This window comes from Pelodiscus sinensis, chromosome 3 (genome assembly GCF_049634645.1).
Source record: "Pelodiscus sinensis isolate JC-2024 chromosome 3, ASM4963464v1, whole genome shotgun sequence".
NCBI lineage: Eukaryota > Metazoa > Chordata > Testudines > Trionychidae > Pelodiscus > Pelodiscus sinensis.
This window is the reverse complement of record NC_134713.1, coordinates 97,974,155-97,992,204: the sequence shown is the minus strand read 5'-3', so window position 1 is coordinate 97,992,204 and position 18,050 is coordinate 97,974,155. Positions and strand designations below refer to the sequence as shown.

Below are 18,050 nucleotides of genomic sequence, written 5' to 3'. Positions count from 1 at the left end.
AGGAGAGAAACTCATTTTCTTTAACTGGGTTTCATTTGCAAGAGTCACAGCTGCAGGTGAAAGATGTAATACTGTATCTCAACACCCGGTGCTGGATTCCTGCTACGTCCTCTTTACACAGGACACTGGGGCAGGTTGAGCAGCCTACTATGGTCCTCTGATTCTCTTGCTAGGCCCAACCAGAGGCACAAGTTAGAGCAGCATCTGAGCTGATCTAACCTACACCAGTTGCCAGTGGTCCCCAGGGTACCATTCTCAGGTGATGACAGCCAGAGTCTATCACACACCAGCCATTCACTATCCCCACCTCTAGCAGACTCACCCTTTTCCCTGACACTCCTCCTGCACCATGAGCTGTGGAAAAACTAAACTAGGTCCACTAGCTCTATGCTTGTTGGAGATCCCCCCCCCCCAAACCCCTATTGGAGGAATATATTACAGGGAAGCTAAGACCACCCTCTTCTTCCTTTGATTGGCACAAGAGGAGCAAGCTAGGGTGAGAATTTGCCCTGTGGAATACAGTTCCACTTTACAAGTGACTATAAATGTAGCACCTTCTTACTCACTCATCTATTTCCAGCATACTCCAAGTCATACTGGGGTGCAGGTAGTCTCATTTTAAAATAGCTAACATTTACCTACTGACCTGACTGATTAGAATGAATTTTCACTGCTTTTTATTCCTGTTAACTCTGCAGAGTGAATACAGCTCTCAGAGAGCAAGCTGGGTCCTATTTTGGCTTGTGCATCATTAGGAGACTTGGGAGCTCTGTTTGCAGAGTCTCTTTTATTAATAGTGTGTGTGGTCTGGCAAGAACTCAGTTTGGCTTTCACATTCCAAGGGGAGTTTGCAGGAAAAGAGCTGAATACATCTGAACTGGGAGCCAACGAGAGACAATGTATGTAGAGCACCGGCCATTTATACAAAGCCACTTTTCAAAGTAGTGCCAGACTTATAAGAGCTGATTCATCACAATCAACTGTAGCTGAGTGAATACCGCTAGAAAGTGTTCACACACATCCTTGTGTATAAAACACATGGATGCACTAGACTGGCGTTTGTGACCCCATTTATCAGGCAAATATTTTTATGAGCAAGGCTTTCTTTGCAAGATTGTTTACCAAAAGCAAATGTATCACAAAAATGAAGTTGAAGCATGAATGTGAGGAGGAGTGTTGTCCGGGATGGCAACAGATACCATAAGTGAAGAGGCAGACCACGGGCTTAGGACCAAATCCTCAAAAAACAGAGGCTGTTCAACAAAAACTGCTCTGCTAAGCAACACTTCAGTGCGTTGCACCCTGAGCCTCTCAAATTTGGCCCAGCCACAACTCCATCATGACAGAGTGTGGCCAGATCAAATCCCCCTTGTTGAATACCTGATATGACGTAGGCCTTTGTGCATATGCTTGTCCTGTGCTTGTTGTGGATGAGCCTGTTGCTCCATGTTAAAGATTTCGTAGAGTTGGAGACCAAAAGGGACTATTAGATTATTTAATTGCCAACCCTCGGGTAACCATATGTCCTATTTTGGCCAGGACAGTCCCATTGTTAAGTCCTGTCCCAGGCGCCCCGACTGTTTTGGAGAAAGCAGGCATTTGTCGCATTTGTCAACTTGTTCAGTTGGCAAGAGCAATCAGGACAAATGCCAGGGTGTGATGCAGAGAAATATGGGGGATTCAAGCAACAATGCCAGCCCCATGCAGGGGGAAAGCAAGGCACAGGGAACAGGCCAGGCTTAGGCAAGCAGTGACTCCAACCATGCACAGGAGGACAGGAAGGGCTGAGGCAAGCAACTTAGGCCAGGGCTGGGCAGGGAGGTGCTTGGGACAGCCCCACACTGTGTCCTGTTTTTCCTTTTCGGTGATATGGTCCCCACAACCAGCCTTGCTGCTATATGGGCAAGACAGGTAATGCAGAGGCTTTTAGGGTATGGGCAGTCCAAAGGGAGAAGGTGGCAGATCTCTTTGGTTGTCCAGGAGGAGCTTAGAGGATCTCTCCCTCAAGGAACTAATTATAGTAGCGAAGTTTCAGAGGGGTAGCCGTGTGAAGTTGTTACTTAGATAAAGACCAGTCAAAACCAGGTATTTATTGTTGATCCAAGTGCAATGTACTGCTGAATCATGGGTAATGCATGTTTCTAGATTCTTATTAAAAGCTCTTTCTCTCTAGTGCTCACAAAGAGGACATGCAAGGTGAGAAGCATTGCCAACGCGCTCACATTGCCCCACCAACAGACTCCAAGCTAGAGTCTGAACTGAGTTGTGTATTCCTTGAATTGTAATTCTTGCACTGATGTTGTAATTAGCCTTCACTGTAGCAAATCACTGTCTTCTGGGGCCTCATTTTGGAGGAAGCTTCTATTCTCCTCTGCGTCTGTGTCACAGTAAACAATGACTTTCCCCTATCTGTGTCTTCCGAGATCAAGGTGGCAGTTCCAGCACCAGCCTCAGTTAACAGTCCTGTGCCCATTTCAGTTTGCAGCTGCTGCCTAACCTGAGAAGTAGCAGGGATTGCATTCACCCTGTTTGCTTTGTTATCTTGTATTTGATTCCCACTGTCCCTTGCTGTTCTGTTGTAACCCCATGTATGTGCCTCAGTTTCCCTGGCACTGCTGGGTACCCGGCTGAGGATGTGAATGTTGGGTGTGGCTCTCACTGAGGGGGAGGCTGCCCCAGGCCTCCCTATCTTAGCACATACACAACCATTGCTCAGGCTGTGTTGTAACCTGAGCGTAGGTGGAAGATTCAATAGGTGACACCTTTTGAAGCTAGACAGAGGAGGAGGCAGGGCTGCCTGCAGGATTGGGACTGGCTGATGAGTGTGTGAGTCTGGGCTGGGTGAGAATGCAGGGAGGGGGCCCAGGGCGTTGGGCCTGGGTCCCCCTCTCCCGAAGTTGGATTGTACTGGCTGCCTCTGGTTCCCATGTTAACAATAAGTCTGTGCTACACGGTATCCCTGTCAACCAATAAACCTTCTGTTCTACTTGCTGTCTGAGAGTCACATCTGACTGCAGATGGGGATGCAGGGCCTGGTGACTCCCTCCACCCTCCACGACACTGGCAAAGCAATGAAAAAATGAGCACAGCAACCTCATGACTATGCTTCAATTTAAGCTAGGATTAACATGTTAGCTAATGTGCGCGGTAGCACATGTTTTAAAAGGCTAGTGTCGGCAAGTCACATTCTGCACATGCTAAACCAGTGGAGCTAAAGCCTCAGTAGGGACCTCACAAAGCAAGCTCAGAGCAAAATAATCTGCAGAGCTAACTTCCTGATCGCTGCCCATAACTTTCTGGCTAAAATTACTCTCCTGCCTATAGCAAATCTTTTCAGTGTTTACACTTTCTTCAGATCAGTTCATATCTCAAAAGTAAGGGCGTGCCCATGGCTGTAGTCCTCGAAGGATAGTCACTGGATTTCTCTTATAAACAAAAATGAATAATCGGATGTGGTAAACACAGGGGAAATCCAAACAGACCATCAATCATGTGTTAGTTTTTTCCTGGTATCTATCATGCTACTACTTACTGCCCAGGAAGACTCTGCATAGCAGTAAAACTGTCTCCAACAGCTAAAATGAGAAGAAGGGGTGGGAGGGAGAGAGTACATTTGCATTTAACTTCATCTTATGGTGACAGAACATTAAAGTGCTATTTGGTAACTTAGTAATAGGAAAGAATACTAAAGCCGGAGTCTGATTTTAGATGTGCTTTTAAGTGTCCCCATAAGAACATTCAATAGGGTGTGTCAATATTGCTCCCCATGGAAATCGTATGGTTTGCCTATGCAGACAGTGAATTGTTTTGCGGCTGTGAAATATTGTGTGTTGCCCTGTGAGCAGTGGAGCCAGTGGATCGAGGAACTGTTGTTGAGACTGACAGTTACATTGTGCCACTGAATAGTGAAACGGCAGAATCAAAAACTCAAGTGGACCCAGACAGAATGTCCTGACCTTTAAGAAAAAGGCTGATTGGTTATGGTATAAGCTCCCCTTCATCTTTCACCATAATCCATTACACCTTTCTCAGCAACCTCTCATAATTTATGTAGGCTCATAGATGGGTTTCCCATAGATTTTTTTTTTGCATGCTTATCATTAAATTCATCCCTTATAATTTATTTGCTTTTGTATAATTTGATTACTATTGTAAATGTTAGCTATCTTCCCTTATGTATTTATAGTTAGCCAACTCATTTAAGATGCAATTCACTGTATTACAATGCAAAACCCCAACAACAGTAAATTTGTAGTTATCAAGTCTGAAGGGAAGTTTTTTCAGTGCAAAAATGAATGTACACAAAGATATTTCATAACCTGATGTGAGAAAATAACCAAGTGAAGCCATATAAAACCATGAACATTTTATTATATGCTATATTTCATAATTGTCTAAACTAGACTGTAAAATATTTGGGGCAGACATCTTGTATTTTATGTGTCTGTAACATGTCATGTACACTTACACTGCACTACTACTACTAATAGTATTATTAACAAACACTGAACCCTCTATTTCACAGAGAACTGTTGTATAAATAAGATAAAAATAATTTTAATTCCAATATTATTTTTATTTCCATAGCCTATTGTGGGGTTTTTAACTGCTGCAGATGGATGGATAAATGAGCTGATATAAATGTAGATGATGAAATATATTAAACTAACCTCCCAAAATATAGCATGGAGAAGGGGATAAGATAGATAGATAGATAGATAGATAGATAGATAGATAGATAGATAGATAGATAGATAGATAGATAGATAGATATTACCCTATGTGGGTTTATGTTTTTGGCTAAATCACATGACTTGAATCCACAGCTGATGTAAAGTGGTAGAGCTTCATTGAAGTCAATGGAGCAACACCAATTTATGCCAGCTGAGGATATGGCCCAGTATGTACATATGTTCAAGATCAAAGAGCACATTTAATAGAAGGTACCGCAGAAATATGTATTACATCCAGTCATATCATAGTACAGTGACACTGGCACTAACGGCTCAAACACTAGAATTCTTCCCTTATTTGAAATTCTAATATGTTGTACTGCAATTACTGACATAGTAGAAGTAATATACTCTGGTTGTGCATGTTGGCAAGGGAAAAACAAATTTAAACATTTATATTTACTGTTTGCTACAGCTACAGAATTTGAGACACACATGGAAGCTTTGTCATAACGGTCTATTTCGTTCAGCCAACAAACAGAAGTTTCAATGAAATGCCAAAAGCATAACAGATAAAATCTCTGCTAGCTCTGAGTTGCCTTTCTCTGAGCAGCTTGAACACCACTGTCTTTTATCAGTGATGTATTTTCCCTTTCTCCTGACCTTTAAATAAAAAACAGATCTAATCCCCCATTGATGTTCAAATACATTTTTCTCCTAAGAAATGCTTTGATTTTTGGGAAGACTGTGGCCTTTTTAAAATAAAATAAAATAAAGGCTGCCTGGCTGCCCCTTTTACACAAAATCCTCTTAATAAGTTAATGAACTTTATTTTGGTAATTTTTGATCATGAAAGTTTTCACATAAGCCATCTTATGGGTCTGTAACACTATTTTATTTTGATTTCTACAATATCAAGTTTACATTATAATTTGTGTGTATATGTATACAACATACACACTGTTGTGCATATATATTTATATAAATTCATTCCATGTGTACGATGCACGGAAGTTTCCAATTCGTGTTCAGTGACACTGTATTCCAGCTCCTGACAAGTCTGATTATGGCACTGGCATTTCTTGCAGCCTTGTTCTGAGAGAGGCAAGAATCTTCTAACTCAATTAGCATTCTAAAGAATAGATTCTGTTTTGTGGTCCATTAAAGTCAGCTAAATTGATGCACTGCATGTCTTTATTTCAAAAATAAAGCTGAACAATTAAAGCCCATGTCTCTTTGCTCAGCTTTTGATTCCTCACAAAGCTTTCCACTTGCTGCCTTTGGATGTAATGTTAACAAAGTCAGTTAACATCAAGAGCTGTGATAACAGGCATGGCGGAATTCCTTGTTTTTGCTCAATCAGTCTGTGTTCAAACTATCAGTTTGATTTATTTGTCCACACTGACCCTTATTCACCACTTAATTATCCTCGTATAATGTTTCAAGAGCCTCCTGACACAAGGAGAAAGACAATTGCCGATGTTCTGTGAAACAACTGTTGACCTGATGGCCAAAATGATGACTGTGGGTCGAAGGTTGTTCTCCTTTTGAAGAACCCACTCCATTCTTGAGAGCTTTGCTGGAGCCACTTACCCTGGGTGCTACTGTCAGTCTGGTCAGCCTGCTAATCAAATCCTTAAAGTGTGACCCCGGGTCATTACAACTGGACACACAGGGCGTGTAGATTGCCAGCTGTCCAGAAAACGGAAAGTTATTTATTAAACCAGGCTGTTTTCTCCTGTCTGTTTTAAACATTGGGCCTGAATCCAGTCTCGCTTACACTAGTTTTATAACAGTGTAAATGCACTGACTTAAAATAGAGTTGCTCCTAATTTACAACTGCCATAAATGATAGGTTATTACTAGGTTAAAGCTATATTATGCGCAGCATAACGTCCATCCCCACCACCCAGTAAATGTACACAAAGCCTGTTAGAAATCAAAGTTGTGCTTTCCCCTTATTATACCAGCAAAAGATTTTAAAGTAAAGTTCCCAACATCTATGCTTTGTTCCATGCCAAGGATACCTATCACAATGATCTGCATTCGTCCCAGAGTGTATTCTTCTCAGCTAGAACCAATGATTGGCAGAGCCATTCATCAACATTCAAAAGTGAATAAGCAGCTAGTAGCTTGATTTGACAGGACCCTGGCACCTCGTTTCAAGGTCTAGGAAAGCAGGAAATATGGAGATGAGGTACCTGGTCCCAGACCTGTTGAAGGACCCAACCATGGAAAAGGGGAAGGGCAAGAGGAAAACTACCCCAGAGTCCAGCAATTCTAAACAGCCCAGATGCCATTGCCGCCACTGCAGTAGCGACATCATCCAGAGCCCTGGACCCTTTAAACTGCTGCTGGTCCAAGCAGATCTAAGGGTTGAAAGTGGCCTGCCTGGCATGCTCTAGGCAGTATTGAGGGCTGCCAAGGCCCTGCCCCTTCTGTGAGTGTGGAACCCACCCCGCATCTCCCTGCCCATGGGCCTAACATGGCTGTTGGCTCCCCTGCCTTTTCCTTATACCAGCAAAGACAAGGGGAGTTCTGCCACTAGCGTCAGGATTAAACCAACTGGCACAACCTGATAGCAATGGTTTGCTGTGCTGTTTGATTTTTCATAGAATCATAGAATCATAGAACACTAGAACTGGAAGGGGCCTTGAAAGGTCATCGAGTCCAGTCCCCTGCCCTCGCAGCAGAAGCAAGCACTATCTAGACCATCCCTGATAGATGTGTAACCTGCTCTTAAATATCTCCAGAGATGGAGATTCCACAACCTCCCTAGTCAACTTATTCCAGTGTTTAACCACCCTGACAGTTAAGAAGTTTTTCCTAATGTCCAACATAAACCTTCCTTGCTACAGTTTAAGCCCATGGCGTCTTGTCCTATTCTCAGAGGCCAAGGAGAAAATTTTTTCTCCCTCCTCCTTCTAACACTCTTTTAGGTACTTGAAAACCGCTATCATGGCCCCACTATCATGTCCACACTAAGGGTATGTCTAAACTACATGGCTCCATCAATGGAGCCATGTAGATTAGGCTGATCGGCAAAGGAAAATGAAGCCGTGATTTAAATAATCGCGGCTTCATTAAAATTTAAATGGCTGCCGTGCTGAGCCAACAAACAGCTGATCAGCTGTTTGTCGGCTCAGCACGCTAGTCTGGACGCTCCCGCACTGACCTGAAAGCCCTTTATCGACCTCCCCGTTATGCCTCGTAGGATGAGGTTTACCGGGGAGGTCGATAAAGGGCTTTCATGTTGGCGCGGGAGCGTCCAGACTAGCACGCTGAGCCGACAAACAGCTGATTAGCTGTTTGTCGGCTCAGTGCGTTAGCCATTTAAATTTTAATGAAGCCGCGATTATTTAAATCGCGGCTTCATTTCCCTTTGCCGAACAAACAAATCTACATGGCTCCGTCGACGAAGCCATGTAGTTTAGACGTACCCTATGTGTTCTCTTTTCTAAACTAAACAAGCCCAATTCTTTCAGTCTTCCCTCATAACACATGTTCTCTAGACTTTAATCACTCTTGTTGCTCTTCTCTGGACCTTCTCCAATTTCTCCACATCTTTCTTGAAATGTGGTGCCCAGAACTGGACACAATACTCCAATTGAGGCCTAATCAGCACAGAGTAGAGCAGAAGAATGACTTCTTGTGTCTTGCTCACAACACTCCTGTTAATTCATCCCAGAATCACATTTTCTTTTTTTTGCAACAGCGTCACACTGTTGACTCATATTTAGCTTGTGGTCCACTATGACCCCTACATCTCTTTCTGCAGTACTCCTTCCTAGACAGTCGCTTCCCATTCTGTATGTGTGAAACTGATTGTTCCTTCCTAAGTGGAGGACTTTGCATTTGTCCGTATTAAACTTCATCCTATTTACCTTACACTATTTCTCCAGTTTGTCCAGATCATTTTGAATTATGACCCTATCCTCCAAAACAGTTGCAACCCTTCCCCATGTTGTGTGCACACTTCATTTGGCTTCTGTCAGTGGTGTAAGAATCCAGGCCACTTTTTCAAACATGCTGTCTCAATGAACTGTGGCCTGTGCAAGTGGGTTACTTCAATTTTTCAAACACGTTCCTTTCTTGAATATGTGGCCTTTACATATTCAGTGAACTTAACCCATCTCCTCCATCTGCTGCCAGAAATTCATGCACCAGACTAGAATGCAGTGTGCTAGAGTGTACTCTTCAACCTACAATTTGAGAATATTCAGCAACATCAAGTAGCCCAAAAGCTGGCTTAATAAGCCTTGGGAGCATGGGCAGTGGGTAATGCAGACAGGGGAAAGCATTGCCTTTCCAAAACTGCCTACAATGCCCAGCCTCTGGGGAGAGCTGGGACCATGGTGTGACAGCCCCAGCCTTCCAGATGGCTAGGAAGGATCTGGCTTGAGGGCTGGGGTTGGGTGTGGCTTGGCTGGTGGGAGGGAGGAGAGGTTGCTGAAGAGGCATGGTCTTGGGAAAGTTGCGTGGCTTCAGGTGGAAGGGACAAGGCTTGGGCTTCCCTCCTCCAGTTGGACCTTCACCCGCAGCCCATAGTTGGGAGCATCGCTTTACTGTAGGGGTATTATCTAGTGCAGGGGTGGGGAGCCTAAGGCCTGGGGGATTGGCTTTGGTGTAAGATCTAAAGTGCAGTTGATCTGGGATAAGTGGCTGGTCCTTTGGTTTTGAGAGTTACCTGAATATTATTAGCTTCAGAGGGGTAGCTGAGTTAGTCTGTAACAGGAAAAACTTAAAAAACAACAAATAGTCTGGAAGCACCTTAGAAACTAACAAAACATGTTGATGGTATCATGAGCTTTCGTGGACACAACCCATCTTCAGATGATTAGAGTATTAGAAGTCCAAATCCAAGAATAAATAAGGGAAGGGGGGGGGGGGCAGTGCCAGACCAAGCCATACTTGCGCCCCGGGCAGCAGGCGCACGGTGCATGCATGGCCCTGCCCCAGGCGCGCAGCACATGTGCAGCCCCGCCCCCGGGTGCGTAGCACCTGATTGACATGGTAAGGGGCGTCGCGCCCCCAGGCGAGCAGCACATGCACAGCCAAGCCCCCAGGTACCAACCTATGGGAAGCTCCTGATTGAAGTGGTAAGGGGCGCCACATGCCTGGGTGCGCAGTATATGCACAGCCCTGCCCCGAGGCATGTGGCGCCCCTTACCACTTCAATCAGGCGCCTTGCATAGGTTGGCGCTCCAGACAGCTGCCCGGCTGGCCCCCCCGCCCTTAATCCAGCTCAGGGAGGGAGGGGAGGAGACAGTGAGTAGATTGTTCAAGTAGTTATAAGAGGCTGATAAGAACAATTAGCGCCTCCATTTTCTGGTTGGTTGGTTAAGCCATTAGGATATGGAAGATAGTGTGTGAGCCAGTTGATATCTGTTCATTCTATTCGCATAAGAATTAAACTTGTAAATGAAGTTAAGTTCCAACCCTTCTCTGCGTATTTCGCTTGTGGAATTGGCCTGAAACAACACGGTGACTTGGGGATCAATTAATAAGTGCCCAGGCAAGTTAAAGTGTTCTCCAACAGGTTTCTGTGTATTGCCTTTACGGATCTCTGATTTGTGTCCATTATCGTGATGTTTTGGTGTAAAGGTCTGTCTATCACAAAGGTAAGCTTGCCTAGGTGACAAGATAGACTAGAGTACTTAGAGTCTGACTCCATGTGTAGGCTGGTGCTTGAAGAGTTCACACTTAGGCTATGTCTACACAGCAGCATTATTTCAGAATAACTGATGTTATTCCAAAATAATATAATGCACATCTACACTGCCAGCATTTATTTCGAATTAATGTCAAACTGGAGGACTTCTTACTCCAACTCCTGTAACCCCCTTTTCATGAGGAGTAAGGGAAGTCAAAGAAAGTGTTCTTCCTTCAACTTCCTGCTGTACAGAAAGCGCCAAAAGATGAATTAAGCTATTTAACTTAAGCTACACAATTGATGTAGCACAAGTTGCGTAGCTTATTCTGACTTCAGCCCTGCTGTGTAGATGTACCCTTGGTACTTAGTGAAATCTAAGTATAGAGCTCACAGCCAGTTTGGGGTTTGTATCCTGCTTCTTAATAGTCTACCTTGAGGTTGACACTCATGTTCTTAAGCCACTTCAGGCAGCTTAACAGGGACCATGGGGGGTGGGGGGAATCCAGATTACTGTTTTCAGTGGTATTACCAGCATTGTCATTCTGTGCACAGCTCCAAGCATCATCCTCACTTCCTCAAACAGCATGTACCTCCTTCCTCCTTTTCCCTGAGCTGACCTTTTAAATTGTTCCTCCACTTGGCCCAGGCTGCACAGTTTCTGAGGGACTGGGTTTCCCTAGCTCTGTTTTGCTCCATGCCTTTGCCCTGGTTTAGCGGGGGTTCACCATCACAGTCCACCACTGACTTGCTGTGTGGCCTTAAGCAAATCACTTTATCCCTCCAAGGGAAATAATGGTGAGGTGCGATCTCTTACTGACAATCCATCCCTCACTTTCACCCTGGAGAATTGGGGGAATTGCCTACATGGGCAGTGTTAGTGCAGTGGAGGTCAATGTTTATCCAGTGTTCTGAACGTGTAAAATGCTATATAAGGGCTCCAAACCTAGTAGTTGTTCCCCAGGGACATTTGAGAGAGCAACCAGAATAATGCTACTGGCAGCCTGCCCTGATTCAGGGGGTTGTGTTTGAAATAACTCTATCCCTAGAGCAGGATAGAAATTTCCAACCCTCCCCTGGAACATTTCAGAGAAAGGAAAAATGTTTAAGTTTTGCTAAAATACTCTTTGACAGATTTTCGTTTTCGTCTAAAAAATCCAACATGTGAAGGGTTTTTTTCTTCTTTGCTTCTTTCATTCATTTTTTCATTCTTTTGTTCAGTCTTTCTTTCGTTCTTTCTTGTTGCGAGACACCTACACATTTTTGACAAAAAACTCATAACCATTAGCCAGGAAAGGACAGCTTTCCATGAAAATCCCGTGTTGTCGAGAAGCCATTTCCCAATGGATAAAATATTGATGGAAAATTTTAGACCTGCTTTAAGCACCTAACTTCCTGCACTGCTTCCAAAAGCACAAGCTTAGACCCTGAGGGAGGATATTTTGCTCCTTTGTGAATTTTGACTGTTTTGTTACCTTTAACATAATAGTTGAGATAATTTGCAGTGGGTGAGGAGTGCACAGCAAAGCTAAGAAGGTGGGGGTGGTGCAAAGTTAACCTTCATGCTCCCCCACTCCTGAGCCATCTGTGTATGGGGCTGATCTCCAGACATCTATCCCAAGAGACTGGTATGGCAGGCAAGGCTCACTGGGACAGAAATAAGTCCTGGTTACAACTCCTTTTACCAATATCCCTTCCTTGGCTTGGAACAGGATGGCACAGCAGCCATAACACCACCTCTGTGCCACTAGGGCAGTGGTGGGGAACATTTTGGGAGTCAGGGGCCATTGACCCACAGAAAAATCCATCAGGGGGCTACACACAAGTATGAAGCAAAAACAAACAAGCCTTTATTGACATGGCCACCGACTGAAAAGCATTCTCCTCACACACCACAGCCTAGGAGGGCACATGCTGGTAGATTTTGTGTGCTCCAGCTCCACAAAGGGATAGCAGGGGGCCTGGAACACCAGCGCAGGCTTCCCAATGCTGGGGAGGGGGGGCGGTACTGAGCCTCAGGGGCTGGATCCACATAACCTTTAGTTTCTTTCTTAATTAAGGAAAAGAAATGAGAGTTATTTACAAGGATAAAGCAGATAAACTCACATCCAAATGAGTTACAGTATTAGGTTTTAAAAGGTGATAAAGACTTCTATAATAAGCAAACTCTATATGGGTATGTCTACACTAGCTCGTTAGTTTGAGCTAGGTAGGCAAATGAGGGCAACTGGAGTTGCAAATGAAGCCCGGGATTTAAATATCCTGGGCTTCATTTACATGTTCCCGGGTAGCGCCATTTTTAAATCCCCCTTAGTCCGAACTCTATGCCTGCGGCTACACGCGGCACAGAGTAGGTAGTTCAAATTAGAAATCCTAATTCGAACTACCGTTATTCCTTGTTCCACGATTAGGATCTCTAATTCGAACTATCTACTCCATGCCGCGTGTAGCCGTGGGCACAGAGTTTGGACTAAGGGGGATTTAAAAATGGCGGCGCCTGGAAACATGCAAATGAAGCCCGGGATATTTAAATCCCGGGCTTCATTTGCAACTCCGGTTGCCCTCATTTGCCTACCTCGCTCGAACTAACGAGCTAGTGTAGACATACCCTCAGTCTTTGAGGGCTTACCCCAGCCAAGCACTTGGGATCTTTTGCTTATGCTTAGTAATCCTCATCCCTTAAAATTGAAGTAGCATGAAGACAAAGTTTCTTCCCATTAGGAATTTTTATTCCCTTCTTCCAGCTCCCAAGATATGGGATGAGTTCATGTACATGGTTCCTATGTACGTGTGGTGGTGGAGGAAAGCAATCAACAAAATCTTTTGTCCTCTAATGTTCCACAATGATTCAAATGGTATATATGAGGCTTCTTTTGTTGGCAAGCTAGCGTCTCATACTTGAGCTATGGCTACACTGGATAGGTTTGATGACAAAAGTGCTGTCAACATGCAAATATCGCCAAAAGTAAAAAACAGTCAAACTGGTTTTTCTGCCTCCCATTGTCAACATTTCATGGTCACATTGCTAGTATCCTGTTTACAGATGCAGTGTTGTGAGAATGCAGAGCTGCTCTGTGAGCTCTCCACACTGAGGGATGTCAAAGCCACGCAGAGGCCTCCCCAGTCCTCCCCCTGCAGCAGCAGTCTGCCTGCTATTGTGTTCCCTTCAGGGCAGAACAGGAAGAAGCGTTCCTCACTCAGTTGTCAGATACTTCCCAGAGCTCTGAAGGGGGAGGGGTATAAGCCTGCAGGGCAGTAGAAATCACAAAACACTGAGCACAGCCATCAGAGCAGGTATTGTGAGATACTGGTGGAGGCACTGGAATGGGTTACCTAGGGAGGTGTAGAATCTCCATCCCTAGAGATTTTTAAGTCCCAGCTTGACAAAGCCCTGGCTGGGATTCTTTAGTTAGGGTTGGTCCTTCTTTGGGCAGGTGGTTGGACTCAATGACCTCCTGAGGTCTCTTCCAGCCCTAGGATTCTATGATTCTTGGCAAAACAAAGAGCAAAGTCCACACTGGCTCTTTGTTGACAATAGAGAAAGGGGGAAAGATAAAAGTCTCTCATAGGGACGGAAGCTTTTTGTCACCAAAACTGGGTGTTTTTCCCACCAAAAGTCACATTGTGGTATGAACACTTTCACTGCTTTGTTGTCAAAGGGCAGGCTTTGGCAACAAAACATACCAGTTTAGACAAGGCCTTGTCTAAGGCAGGATGACACAGCAGGGTTCTCTCCCAAACAGAGAGAGACAGAAAAGGGCTGTGGAGCACAGCCTGACCACTAGTTCTGCTAGTTTTCAGATTGCCCTACTACACAGAGTCAGAATCAGAATTCAAGACATTCTTAGCCCTCCCTAAGCAGCTCTTGCCCTGCACAACATCAGAGGCCCATTCTGCCTTCTCCCCTCGGTGCTGCATGGGCAGTTCAATACCAAAAGCTGTTGGGCAGAGAGCAACGGTGAGAACAAAAGAACTTGCAGGTACAGCCCATGAAGTGCTGATTATAATAGTTGGGCTCGTCTGGATTTTATGAAATTCCTCCCCTCACTACAGAAAAGGGAGAGAGTGGTGCCTAGTGGCAGAGAGTGAAAGAGGAGTTAGGGTTGGGGAGGGAGAGTAATGTGCGCAGAGTGAGGGGGAGCTAGGTTCAGGGTGGAGAAGACGTGGAGCTACAGCAGCATTTCTCAAATATGGCCACCATGGCCACATGCAAACTCCAGGGGCTTCTTGTGCAGCCACAGACTCATGGATTGTGAGGGTGGGGAAAGGGGCAAATCAGAGGCCCCTCCCCCAGGGTTGGGCCCTTTCCCCCTCAGGAGCCAGAGGAGCAGGCATCTGATCTGAGTTCCCCACTTTCCTGGGGGCTGTAGGACTTGGACTTCAGACCTGGAATGGTGGCTGGCAGGGTCCAGCTGTGCAGCAGTGGGCTCCATCCTCCAGCACTGGTCCTAGGTCCACCCCATCCCCTGGCACCCAGTGTCTCCTCTAGTCCTCAACTCCAGCTGTGAGGCAGCAGGTTCTGGCCATAGGCTCCAACCATAGGACTTTGGGCTCTGGCTCTGGGTTTCAGTCACAAGGAAGAGAGCTCCAACCCCTGGTCACTGGGCTTTGGGCTCTGGCCCCAGAACACAGTTGTGCAGGGTTGGGTGCCAACCCTGGGCTCAGGTTTCTCTCCCCCCTCCCAATCCTTCCATCATTCCTGGCCATAGCTGTGTTCTTTGACCCCTTTCCCCAGCCATAGGGCTCAAGTCCCCAGGCTCATTCCCTCCCCCCATAATCCCTGGCCCTCACTGCCTCCCTACCCTCTTCCCTATCCAAGGTTCAATTTGCTCCCTGGCTTGGAAAAGTGATATTTCTATGTTTGCTCATATCACTTTTCACTGCCACACACAGCTAGCTAGCAAGTCTACTGCTGTGCAAAGTGGTATTAACAAATATACATAGAATCAGAGGTACCAGCTAGTAAGTGTGAAAAACAAGTGATCACAAAAGCGAAAGAAACAACAACAAAAAAGATAAGAACATGCAAAATCTATTATTTGTTTCTATTCTATTTAGGATCAGTAAAGAATAGAGACAACTGCACATGTTTATTATTGAGTCTACAAAAAAAATCCTCCACATCAATACATTTCAATGATTTGGACATGTATATGTGAGTATTTATTTGTTTTTCTAGACTTGGTAAGTATTTTAGGAAAAATTGTTATAGCAGACACCAGTAAGAGTTGATGACCACATTGTAAGACCACCAAAAAAAAAAAACCTGTGAGAACCCTAAAGTTAGAGTGTGCAAGGAAGTGGGTAAGGAGTGATTGTGGTGGTAAAGCACGAAGACAAGTGCATTGCTGCGGCATTTTCCAGGAAACACAGACCTCTTTGCATTTCCTTAACTGACGGTAAGCACATTATTTGAAAACCACAGCACAAATAAGAAAATAGGTCTTCGTGTTCACAGTTCTCTGTTCAATTCCACTACAACACTGGCTGTTCTGATAGAGTTTTTTTGGCTTTTGTGATAGGGCAGTGCTGTTGAATGCTGATGAGAAAACACTAAGACAGTCACAATTTTCAGGTACTAAGTCCTGTTACTACACACTCACGACTTTCCTAGATACTAAGGAGGTCACATTATGGTAATTTTGATGGTATCTAAGTGAGGGCCAAGTATTTCAATAAATGCCCATCTCTCATTTTGAAAGGAGCATCCAATCATTTATGCAGAGCATAACTAGATGAGGAAAGCTTAAAACCTTGTCTGAAAGATGGACAATTTATGGTTGCAAAGGGCACTGTATATCAAAGACTTTGGCCAAGGCATACCAATAAAGCAATTCACCTACTGGGTGATGTTAGGACAGAGCAAGATGAAAGTAAAGTCAGATCGTTTCTTCCCATCACAACAAAAAGGTTGATAAAGAATATACTTGATATCAAACAGAGCTTCCTGCTGTCTCTAGTTACCTGGGAGTTTGGAGCCTGCAGTTTGAATAATGTTTCCTCTATAATACGGTTGACAGCAGAAGTGTGGAGAGACTGATGGGGCTTCCTGCAGGCACAGCTTTTGTAGTCAAACCCATTCTTTATCCTCAGAGTAGAGCAGATAATAAATGCGTAAATAAATAGTTACCAATCTCCTAGCACAGTAACTAGTTGCTTTCTCATGGGGCAAAGATCTCGATCAAACCACGTGGCTGATAATGCCACACCATTCTTAGTGTTTTATACACTTTGTAAATATCTCTGTAAAGTACTTTGCTTCGTTTGAGGCAGACTGTGAATAATGTCAAATGCAATTGCCAAAGGAATTATAACTAGGCAGCCAGGACAGTTGTTTGGAAAAGTTAGGTGGTTATAAATATTAAGATTTGAATTTATAGATGCATACGATCCATGTGTATGTTAGTGCTAAATTCTGACCAGTTATACATGCATTGAAATGTTTATTTCCTTAATACTCACTTCAAGAAAGTCATGAATTTATATTTTAAAATGTTTCTTTTTTATATAAAAATGAGACTTCCACATTATTTCCCCAACTCTCATATGCTGGTTTTATCACTGTTAACTCTCTTCTTTTACTCATTCTTTGAAAGATATTTCTGTCATTTAGCTCCATAGCAAATCAGAGTAAGATAGCATTTTAGAATAAATTCTAACTAGTGCTTTTCTTTAAAGAATTGTACAGGTTTTAGTTGTCTATATTTCATTGCAGTGAGATTTAAATGGAAGTAGTGCACCTAAAATACAGTGTAATGTTTTGAACAAATAGTAATAAATACTTACCATTAAAGTTTCAACAATTTTTTCCTCTTAGAACATGTACATAAAAAGCTCTATTAATAGCTTTTTTGTGGGGGGGAGGGGTTAAAGCTATCTGTAATAATCCAGACCCATTGGTCCTTCTTTAAACCAGGCTTCCATGTATTTCTCTTGAGAGTTGTCATGGATCAAAATCACATGAAGGAAAACTGTAGTTGACATTGCTCATTTTAATTTTGAAAATGAAGTAGGCAATATAAAATGTCTACTTTTAAGGAGATAAAGGTGGAGATGGTAGGAAGAACAAGTGCATTCAGAATAAAACTCTTCCATTGTAACACAGACAGTGCTGGTCTATAGTGGAGTCATTATGAAATAACTCCCCTTATCATATAGTAGCCCAATGTCTGTGACTCTGTAATGCTGAAATGCTGGCTGTTCCCTCTGGGCGATGCTGTTGCCTCCCTAGCTGTTCCCTCTGGGTGGCGCTGTTGCCTGAGTCACGTTCTTCGCCTCCCGCCGTGGTGCTCGGCTTACTTCTGCACCACTCAGCCAGACCACCGTGGGGGAGCAAGTGGCTCAAGCAGCCGTTTGGGCGCTGTGGTCCCCATGCAGCACCCCCGTGCTGAGTGGCGCAGAAGTCAGCCGAGTGCCACGGCGGGAGGCGAAGGGGGTGGGGCGGTGACAAACACGGTGAGGGAGCGAGGCCAGGACAAGCATGCATCTCCGTCGGAGACAGAGGAGAGCAGAGAGAGAGTGAGAGGCAGGAGGGGGAGAAGAGAAAACGAGAGATGGAGAGAGAGGCAGGAGGCGGAGGAGAGCTGAGAGAGAGGGTGTGGCAGTAGGAGGAGAAGAGAGAGAGAAAGAGACACAGAGTGAGAGACCGGAGGCTCAGGAGAGAAGACCAACGTGGAAGAGAGACCTGAAAATCCCGTTTTATGACGGGCTAATTGGCTAGTTTCAAA

At 44.4% G+C, this 18,050-nt stretch overlaps 1 long non-coding RNA gene across 1 annotated transcript in view; it reads left to right on the top strand.

Moving 5' to 3' along the window:
* Nucleotides 1-16,746, top strand: part of LOC142827888 (uncharacterized) — a 33,716-nt gene extending 16,970 nt beyond the window's left edge. The window contains exon 4 of the long non-coding RNA XR_012902686.1: nucleotides 15,382-16,746. This is a non-coding gene — a long non-coding RNA (uncharacterized LOC142827888). The remainder of the gene's footprint in view (nucleotides 1-15,381) is intronic.
* The last annotated feature ends 1,304 nt before the right edge of the window (nucleotides 16,747-18,050 follow it).